We start from the raw sequence: 10,578 nt of genomic DNA on the forward strand, positions 1-10,578 counted from the left end.
TCTGGGCTCTGTATCTGCTATAACTGAAATCGAAAAGCATATACAGATTTTAAGCATACACAGTATTTTCCCGTTGGATAGGGTATGAATGTTCAGTCATTTTTGCAGATACAGTAAATCTTTGTTACAAGAGTCACTGTTACAAGAGACAATTGGTTATAGAAGACATTTGAATGAAAACGGTTTGGTTGGTTTTGCAATGATCGCCATGTTAGCAACTTCGCATACAAGAGATTTTGTATACAAGAGAAGTTTCTCGGGTCCCTTGAGTGTTTTTTGTAATGAGGTTTTACTTTATATTTAATGAATTTACAAATATAAATGAACAGCTTTACTGTGCACAATACACATTTTTAAAAAATTTGAAGAAATTTAGCCTTTGTTAGTAAGATTCCAATTAGTAATGCACAATTTCAAATGTGCAAGACTTCTATAAACTGATTTCTGTTTTGACTGTCGTTGTCAACTCTACTTGTTCACTAAGCTTGATCAATTTTGGTGCTTGGTCAGCTCGCTCACAATACAAGGAGGGGATTCAGGCTTTTTTGCATGCCACACCTGACCCATGGTATTCGTGTTCACCCCCTACAGCGGAAGCAGGCCCGTCGACCAGCGGCAGTCCGGATTTCGTCAGGCCACCTATGGTCACTCGGAGGCGGAGGCCTGGTGGGCGCCCAACTCTTGCGACCCCTCCTGATCACTCTATGCTCAGGTATGTGGGGGGGCGGGGGGGGGGGAGGGGTGGCACCAGTAGAAGCATGGCCTTGCAGCTTTGGTCGGCTCCTGCTAGGCAGATTTTGGAGCAGTAGCACTTGGGCAGAACTGCTGTGCTGTTGTATTTAAATTGGCACTGAAGTGATTTGTAAACATTGTGGGATTACTCGCGCAAATTCAAGTCTGGAGTCCCTACGCATTGTTTCGACCACTCTCGCTGAGTTTATATGCGACTTCTTTATTTAGTGAAAATATCAATACCAAAGTGCTGTTCTCGATGTTGTTTTCCTATGTGTGACGCTTACTTTAGCAGGTATGGCAATTTGTTCGTTAAGTTATAACTAAGCAACAACAAGGTTTCTTCCCGGAAGAATGTGGCTTTAGGTTTAGCTTGCAGACTATCAAGTTTAGTAAGGTCTATGAAGTCAAAGTAGCTCTACACATGTGCACATGACTTCGCTGACTCCGTTTCTTTGGAGCTGTAAGCTCCATATGCCTGTGCAACTGGTATGCTACAGTCGAACAGCGCTACAATGAGCTCCGCTTCAACGAAATTTCCACTTCAACAAAATATTTCCAATTCCCCATCAGTTAGCCATACACGTCAATGCAACAAAGTCCTCTCCACAACGAACCGTTTGTCTGGCTTGCTTTCGCTTCAACAAAATTTTAGCTCATTGGGGCTGGGTTTGAACATTCGTTTGGCAATAAAATAAATGTAGTGCCAGCTATCTAACTTTTTATACATTCAGGACACTTAGTTTCACCAAAAACATGTGCGGCGCGCCCACACTGCCACCCAGAACAAAAACGAACTTATAGATGGGGCCCTATTCTCGACTGCACAAATGGCAGGCAATTCGCCCATGTTTTTTTGCGTAAGCACGACGTAAGCAATCAGTTACGTGCTGCACCTATAGCTATGACGACATGCAGTGTAATTTGACGAGTTACTCATAAAGATCGCTACCAAGGTATCAAATATTGTGCAAGAAAGATATAAAAACACTTGGCATGTACTATAAAAATTAAGACGGTAGCTGAGGCTGACAAGAAAAACACTTTTCTAGAGGTCCAATTTGGCGTCAACACCACAAGGCGATCGAATAACGTTGATCCAAAAACGAGAGAAAGGCGGATGTCGAGCTAAAGAACATCACACAATTATTTTACCGTATCTATTTATTTCTTTCAATCACTTTTAGTAATTCATAGCTGGGCTCTCTGCTTCAATGCAAGCTTTGTTGCGTTATCACTTTCCTGCCGCCACCGCCGCCACGCCATCTTCTGCTGCTATGTTACAAGTTTATGGCGTGATCACAGAAAAAGACGGCCGCGACCATCGTATGACACGTAAGAGCAGCGAAGCGCTACGCCTGATAACCGCGGAGAGCACCGATGTCGCTGATTCACTCATTCGTCAAGCTCGACTTCAATCAGCGCTGTAATGAACCAAATAGTCTCTTTTCTTTATTTTTCTCTTGAGTTCGATCATGTGACCCAACGGCTTACTAGAACGAGTATGGACAAATGCCCAGCATTGGGTAATGGAGAGGCTTGTACTGCTCTCTTATGTTGCGGTTACGCCGAACAAATAATTTTTAAATGCAGAGCATTTCAGTAACTCACGATGTCACCCGCGTTGACGTCCATAGTCGTAGTCCGCACCCCTCCCCCTACACTATATAAAAAAAATACTATCCGGCGCCTGGTTTCGATCCCTCGACCCTCCGGGCGGAACGCAATGTACATGATGCTCTACCCACTGCGACACAAAGCCGACACAGAATGGGACGCTACGAACGCGCCTTATATCCTTGACTCATTCAAACTACGTCAAGAAGCTGCTGATACAACGCATTCACTACCACCAACTCCCCAAACACTAAACGTTAACGCAATACACCCACCCCCTATGCGACGCATTTACTCGAGTCCCCCTCGCGGGGAGATGGGCCCAATTTTTTATTTTCTTGCCAAACATAAATGCGAAATACTGCACGTTATTTGTGTGCTCCATGATCGCTGACTTGGAAGCAGGTGAAACTATAATTTGTTTAGGTAGGAAACATGCTTTGAACAGCGCGCATGCGAAACTGCGCCTGCTGCAAATTGACGCACATTTTGCGGCGCCGTAAGCCGGGGCAATTTTTTGCCCTATTTTGCTTGTATTTTGCGACAAAAACAGCCGTCATTTTTAAGCTGTTACGTAGCATTACGTCACTTTTACGCAGGCTGAAGTTGCCTTTGCATTACGTAATCGTTCCCGCCAACTGTATAAATAACGTCACGCCTTCTCAGCCAATCACAGAGGGGGTGCATATTACAAGCAGTATTGTTGTTGAATAGCAAAGACAGGCTTACGTTGTCATGTCCGCTGCATTTAGTCTGGTTTTTCATTGCCGGCCAAGAAGTATGCGTCTTTAGTAACGAGAAGTAAGGCAAACTTTAGAACTGGTGTCCGTAAACGACATGAAACGTCAAAATGACGACAGCACACACAACCGCTTTGTCAACCGGAAGCACGTGACCAAAATTGAAAGCCAATCAGAAAAGACTTCCGGCAAATTTCCAGAATTGCCGGCAATTTGTGCAGTCGAGAATAGGGCCCATGGACGCTTTTGCGTGCTGGTTATAACGATGTGGCTGGCCGTCTTTACATGAGGCGCAGGCCCGGTTCACCAAGCTCGAGCTACAGCCAATCTGTATACTGTTGAAATCGCGAGAATGTGCTCTGTTGCTGGCACGGCGCCGTCATGTATGCGTTGTGAGCGGCTCTCCTTGCAGTTTTCCTTCTAAGCCAAAAATAGTGTTTTCGCGTTTAGTCTTGAACCCACATCATCCTATCTTAGTGGCGAGCGCGGTCGCGTTAAATAGAAGCGCGCGCGGCTTGCCTGCCAGGGTCGGTTGCTGCAGTGCCCAGTCTGAGGATAAGATAACAGCAGCACCCTTGCCACAAGCAAGAGGGGGGCTTCCGACGGCCTAGCAGCTATCTGCAAGTTATCAGATTGGTGGACACGCCTTGTTGTACAGCGATGCGTTTTGCGCATGCGTTTCTTCACCCCCCTCCCTCCCCATAACGCGGCCTTTCTGTACAGGTATAAAACAGATGACCATTGGTATGTTCGTTATCCGGATAAAAACGATGTTATTGTGCGTCACTCTTTTATCTAATCATAGTATTATGCTGCCAATGATGCGTAAATATACGAGACCATTTTCATTCCCCTTCCTTGTTGTGTTGGGGCAGATTTCGCCTCTACGAATTTTCGCTTCAACGAAATTTTTTGCCCGTCCCGCCAATTTCTTTCTAGCGGGATTCGACTGTAGTAGAAAATCCAGGGCCAGTTATTAAAGGCTGTAGAAGCGTCAGCGAAGTTAATATAGGTAATAAGGAGTTAAAATCAACTGAAACGTTTACTGTAAAGCGTAAAACTAAGGCTAAGGAAACACTTTTTCCGCAGGGTGAACTAGCACAGAAGTCAGCAGCACGACCACACATTTGCGATCACTTTTCTTGCCTAAGAAACGCAGTCACTAGTCGTGAGATATTGGTGGTTTGAGGGACGCTTACGGCACAAGCGTTATTCAAGAAATAGTCATCTAATCTGCTCAAAATCGGGAAACAAAAAAAATATATTAACATCCCATAAGATATACCTTCACATATTTCCTCCCCTGACACCGATGGGGTAATGGCCGAGTGGTCTGAACAACTATGTACTGTATTCTAGTTAGCAGGTGCAAATATTCGACTGCACGCACATTTTTACTTGATTTCTTTTTATTAAGGTAATGTTTTCTGCACTTCATTCACCATATTGTGTTGCAACATTCATTGGTCCACGAGCCAGTTGGCCGACTCGACATGACTGACTGAAGCATGTGGCAGGCCACCTGCCTCGCTCGCCACGCACATCGTCGTCCTCACACTATGATCATCGGTGTGTGTTCTGGGATCTCTGCGCTCGACCTAGGCACGCTAGCCTGTCGCTCTTTGCGAAATTTACCTAATAAACCAGTTCTCGACGCTTGCAGGCACAGTGTGCAATCAGCAGACTGTCGACCTTGTGCGGACCGCGTGGGGATCACGGGTGTCCCCGTGCTTTGCTCTGAGCTAGGTCGGCACCGCCGACGGGGCTGCTTCCTTCAGCGGCAAGGAGCGCGCAGAGTCTAGCGGGCTCTCACACGAGACGAGATGCGTACCGGCCGACGTGACGGCCTGCTTGCGCCAGCCTGCAGGCACCCTCCTCCTCCCTGTTCTTTCTACCTTTTAAAAATGTATTCCTGTAATTTTCATGATAATATAACTTCCAAAATGTTATTTTTCTGTTCACTAGTTGGTTAGCGCCTACATGGTCACTGCTCAGAGGGCGCGACGATGATTATGATTATGATGATGATGATGATGCTTAGTGGCTTCCCCTTTGTAACGTGGCGGCGTTGCACAGCGGCCTTAGTCGCAACGCCACTGTACAATCACCTCGCCAAAAATACAAACAAATAAATAAGAAATATCAAAACAAAAAAAAATACTTCTACGAAATTTTTTGGTAGTCTGACTTCTTTGTTCGCCTGTCTTCCCAGATTGTTATCTGTTCTTTTCCTACCAACATCCTAACCTTCTTTTACTAACCTCTACTTCTGTCCAATTCACTTTTCCGCTAACCTTAAAGCCAAGGGCTTCCGGAAGTTGGATGGCTCCATTACTGGACGGATACTTTTGCACTCCGTTACACTATGTCGCGTGGCTTCTGGCTAATTCCCGCAGCCTGCGCATAGTTCTTCCGGTACCGGCTCGCGGATAAGCGTTTTTGTACGCAAGCAACCCGCCCGGGCTTCAAAAAGCAATGCACTCCCTTTGTTATTATCGAATAATTTTTCCCTTGTGATCTCCTGCTTCCCGATCCTGTAGATATCTAAGGACTTCTTCACATCCATCTTCTTTTTCCAGGTCGTTGTCTCTGTTTCTTTCACTTCATTTTTTATTGCCTTGGTCGTTTCCCCTGCCCTTCCAGGTTTCATATACTTTGTCATGAGCCTTCTAGTTCTTTTCCTCCGTTGTGTGTCCACGCTTTTCATGTAAAGGTACCGTAACACTTTGGCCGCCCATCTCTGATCATCCAGATTTCTAAGTCGTTCTTCAAAACATATTTTGCTCTGTGCTTCTCTCACTTCGAAGGATGGCCATCCCATGTCTACCTGCACTGCCTCATTTGTTGTTTTACTGTGTGCTCCTAATGCCAATCGACCTACGGCCCTCTGATTTACTTCTAGCCCTGATTGAATCTCTGATTTGACACACACTACTGAGTTTGAAAAGGTGAGTGCTGGTACCATTACTCCCTTCTATATTCCTCTCACTACTACATATCTGTTATAAGTACACCCAGCGCCGCACCGTGGAAGCTTGAGCTAACTTAGGGTCGGTGAGAGCCAGACAGGGTTGCCTCTGGTGGCTACTTTTAGCCAAACTGGCGACTTTAAGAGAACCGTGACGACCTAAAATCATGAATGGCGACATGGCGAATTTCTGGGCATTTTCGACTGAGGACTCTTCCCTCATCCGCTTCCCCTTTCTCCATCTGTCTCGGCTGCAGTGCAAAGCTTTGCCGTCGGGCCGTAGCGAGAAAGCGGCGTTCGAAGGGCTGTTTGTCTCATTTCGCCCGAGGCGCGCGCTTCAGGCGTGCGAACTTTCAGCGCGCATTTAGGTATTTCTCCGTCCGAGCACAGCCACCACTTTTTTTTCTGTTTTGAAAGATAACGTATGCATGCTACGTCGGTGGAAAAGTCCCTTAATCGGCTAAGCCATAGCCTCCTGTATTACGCTATAGACGAAGGTAAAGGTGGCGCCTCGGCGTGGTTATTTTATGTTTATTCTTATTATTAATTATGCCTTTCCTGCAACTGTTGCTACGTTACCCCACGCCCCGCGGTACTAGCCTTCCCAGTCACAAAGGAAAAAAAGTTAGGAGAGACTTTGGCCTTTGGCTAAAAGCGAAGAAGGAACTTTAGTTGACGATCATAACTGGGCTAGCGTCGCGGCGCCATCTAACGGCTAGTCAAAGAACCAGGAATTTTGAAGCGCACGGTGCGACTGACTTTGAAAAGCGTCAATATAATGTAAGTGTTTCGAACAGGGCTGATTTTTAAGGGATTATCCAAAATTAGACGGTTTTATTTTTAGGTGCTACCGCAGATATCAATTGTGGCGACATTTGTGGCGAACTCTTCAGAAAAATGGCTAAGTTTGGCGACTTCTTGCTCGTCGTCTGGCGAAATTGACTCCAAACTCAGTGACAACCCTATAGCCAGACGGCGGGCGCGCGTTCATGTATTGGCACCTCTTGGTTATTTGTTTTTGCGATTCTGCGATTGTTTTTGAAAGGTGTCTCGTGCTTGAAAACTGTTCTGGCAAATAGTTTCCTCGTGTCTCAAGTGCTTCTGTACGATTTCCACTCCTTCCACTGAAAAAAAATATCATGGCTTTGTTAGTGCGGAAATCAATTCCTTGCGACGCTTATTCTCCACGGCTGCCCGAGAAACCTGTACAGAAGGATGGCAGGCTGCCTTTCGCGATTGTGGCAGTCCGTCACGCAGCAGTAGCGCCGCTGCCGCTCATTCTTTTCTGCAGCATTTTCATCCTTTCAGACACTGCAAGTTACAATTATAACTGTTTCTTAAAAACTTTCGCCACACGATGTCGAACCGCACGCAGCGCGCGTGTTTTTACGTGCCCTGAACGGCCGGTCGCGACATCCACCGACCCAGAGTTGCTAAGCGGCGGCGAGAGGCGGTGCTGCAGTCACGTGCAAACTTCAGTGTCCGGTGCCTCTTCGCACTTTCCAGCAACGGTGGCACCACCGCGCGCTTTTTTTCCGAAGCTGTTTGTAGATGATCGGCGTCCCGGGCGAAGGCAGCCGGAGCGTTCGGAAACGTGGGGATTGAGAACGCAAAACCAAAAAGCAGTCGAATGTGCATTGTACCGCAGAATAGAAATCGCTCAGTGCCGGGAAAAGCCAGCGTTTATACGTTTCCTAGAGATAAAAAAGCCCGAAAGGTTTGGATAACTATGCTCCGCATTGCAAAATGTGTCAGCAACACAATGGTGTTTGCAGTAGTCACTTCACGAAAGCTGACTTCTTCGGGAGCTATATCCGTAAGTTTAGTTCGCTCTCTAGTTATTGATGGTGTGTTTTTCGTGCAAGTTGCGTGTATGGTCTGCAGCCACTGAACCGCCGTTGACGAAAGGCGCCGTGCGCCACATAACATTCTATATGTACACGCACGAGAAGAAAGTAAAGCCAAGAACCAACAGGAGAACGTCATTGTTCTTTTATTAACGTGCTGGTTTCTTTTAATAAATGCTGCATTCCAGTTGCATTTTGTACTTTGTTGGGTTGTTTGTGCTTCGTTCTCTTTTTAGCACTTGTGTGATTACTGTTTTGAACTTGCTGTTTTTTTTCTCTTTCTCAAACCCCCCACAGGAATGGGCGATTTAGGTATTTGTTATAACTAAATAAATTTGTGACTGCGACATCGTCGTTTCCGACAGCGCGCTGAAAGCACAGCGCGGCTGATGTAACAGGCCCTGTCGTAGAGGCGTCAGCGTTTGATATTTAGTTTCTGTATTTTTATTATTACCTGCAACTTGCATAAACGCCGTTGGATCTTTCCCTGTAAAAACAGCTCACAAAATTATAATTTACTCGCATTATTTGCACTTCACCCGACACAATTGTGCAAGTGGCAATAACAAAACGCTGTGCTCGGTTGCGTCTACCATGCTCTGCTTGGCGCCTAATAAATATTTGTAAAGTGTGCTTGAACAATTTCACGAGCATGGATGGAAGTGTAGCATCCTTTATAGAACCTTCAGTGCCACCAAACGTTCACGCAGTGCGGTTGGCTGGTGACGCCGTTCGGTTGCAGCCACAATCCCGCGATGCTCAGCATGTCATCGGTGGCCTCCCTGATGCCGGAAAACACTGTGTGACTGGCGTTATAAACTGATTCGCCTTCGACAAAGCACCTTCGTGTCTCATGGGCACGGGAAAAGATGGTCTGAAGAGACACTAATGGGCCCGGATCGGCTTTTTCCTCCAGACGCGCGCGCTTACGCGACGTCCCGATCATCGTCCCGTCCTCCATTTTGGGTGCCCCGTCGCGCCACCTATATTCGCTGGAAAGTGCGAATACCTTACAAATAAAATAAGCGTCGTGCGCTCACAACATTAAACGGGTCTCAGAACTGCTAAGAGGCCTGAGGTTTCTTTACAAGTTATAGCTCCCAGGCCGCACGGTGAAAATGCAAAATACACAACGTTTCGCATGGTTCATATTGTGAATGTGCTTTGGTGTGCATTTCTTGTGGTATTCCAAAAACCATAAGCCCGCCATGGTGGCTCAGTGGCTAAGGCGTTGTGCTGCTGAGCACGAGGATGCGGGTTTAATTCCTGGCCGTGGCGGCAGCTTTTCTGATGGAGGCGAAAAGTGAAAACGCCCGTGTGTTCCGGCGTACGTTAAATTTCCCCAGGTGGTCAAAATTAATCCGGAGCCTTCAACTACGACACACCGCATCGCCTGCGTTGTGTCGGCACGTTAAACCCTACAGTCAGTCAATCACTCAAAGCCTCAAAAACTGATATTACTAGTTGCTCTAAAGTGCTCCAAAATTGGCTTTTCAGTGTTTTAAACTTCTCCTAATTGTTTTTCAGGAGCGGCGTCCCTGGGAGCGCGCTGGAATAGAGTAAACATGGTAGTTCAGTGACTGAGCCTGGTTTGAATGTGTGCGTGCATGCGGTCCTCGCTGAGATATCGAAGCAATCGATGGTTCCCTCCTCCTGGTGCAGGTTCACAGAGTTGCTGGCATCCTCCCCTGCCGACATGCTGCCACACGGTGATTTTCATGGGCAGGAGAAGGAGGAGGAGAGTGAGGGTTCCGTGGCCTCCCCCCCGTACCTGTTCTCGGAGTCTTCGCAGCATAGTCCTGCCCTAGACCAGCCTCCGTTGCCGGCCAAGTCGCCTCCGAGCGGACCAGCTGATTAAGCAGAAGGGCCAAGCAATGCAGGTCAGTTTTTTCTCTTATTATGTGGATATTTCTGCTTGTTTTGAGTATGGGATAAGGGACTGTGATATTCACTTAAAGTTTTTTTTCTGTAATCTGACACCGCCTAATGGACCTTTTTGAAGTAGCGATCTCCGCATGCGCGGGCTACTGGTCCGGCATTCTTGGCAGGCGCGTCCGGCAAAATAAACGCAAGGGTGCCCCTCAGCTTTCTGCATGGGCCGCAGTTATGCTGTCTAGCGCTCCGAATTTATATTTTTTTCTATTTTGATAGCTCAAGGTGGGTTTGTACGTGCACACAAAAGAGGCTTTCTATGGAAAGGGACAAAGACATTTGAGGCTGACCACACTACAAGCACACGCTGCAAGCACACGTCTGCCAGTGAGGCAGTAAAGAAAATAAAAAAGTAAAGAAAAAGGGGCGCTTTTAAATCCATTTGAATTTAAAAGCTGCAGCATACATATCAGGAATACTGTCCAACGTCCCGCTCTATTTTTATGCCTTTTGGAATTTTGCATTTCGGGCTACGTCTACAGTGCATGTTGAGCATACAATTTACAGTAAGGTAAGCGATAAACAGTAATGGGGGAATATTTGGTTCTCTGAATAGCCAGTGCAACAAGAAACCAGAAGTGTCGAATCGCATAACAAAATTATCAAAACAGAGCGGGTGTTTCAGCGTGTAATAATGCTACACCAGGTAACATAAAAGCCTTGGGTGTTTTTCTTGCCTCTGAATGCTACTACAGTTCATGACTTGAGCTTGCCTGAGCCCGCAGTTCCTCTGAGGTAACTG

The 10,578-nt window shown here is 46.6% G+C and overlaps 1 long non-coding RNA gene across 1 annotated transcript; it reads left to right on the top strand.

Moving 5' to 3' along the window:
- The first annotated feature begins 596 nt into the window (after nucleotides 1–596).
- On the top strand, nucleotides 597–9,771 carry LOC144172839 (uncharacterized). Its single transcript, XR_013323119.1, has 2 exons — nucleotides 597–712; nucleotides 9,567–9,771. It is a non-coding gene; the product is annotated as an uncharacterized LOC144172839 (long non-coding RNA).
- The last annotated feature ends 807 nt before the right edge of the window (nucleotides 9,772–10,578 follow it).

This window comes from Haemaphysalis longicornis, unplaced genomic scaffold (genome assembly GCF_048455015.1).
Source record: "Haemaphysalis longicornis isolate Haplotype H1 unplaced genomic scaffold, Haemaphysalis longicornis Haplotype H1 scaffold_261, whole genome shotgun sequence".
Classification (NCBI taxonomy): domain Eukaryota; kingdom Metazoa; phylum Arthropoda; class Arachnida; order Ixodida; family Ixodidae; genus Haemaphysalis; species Haemaphysalis longicornis.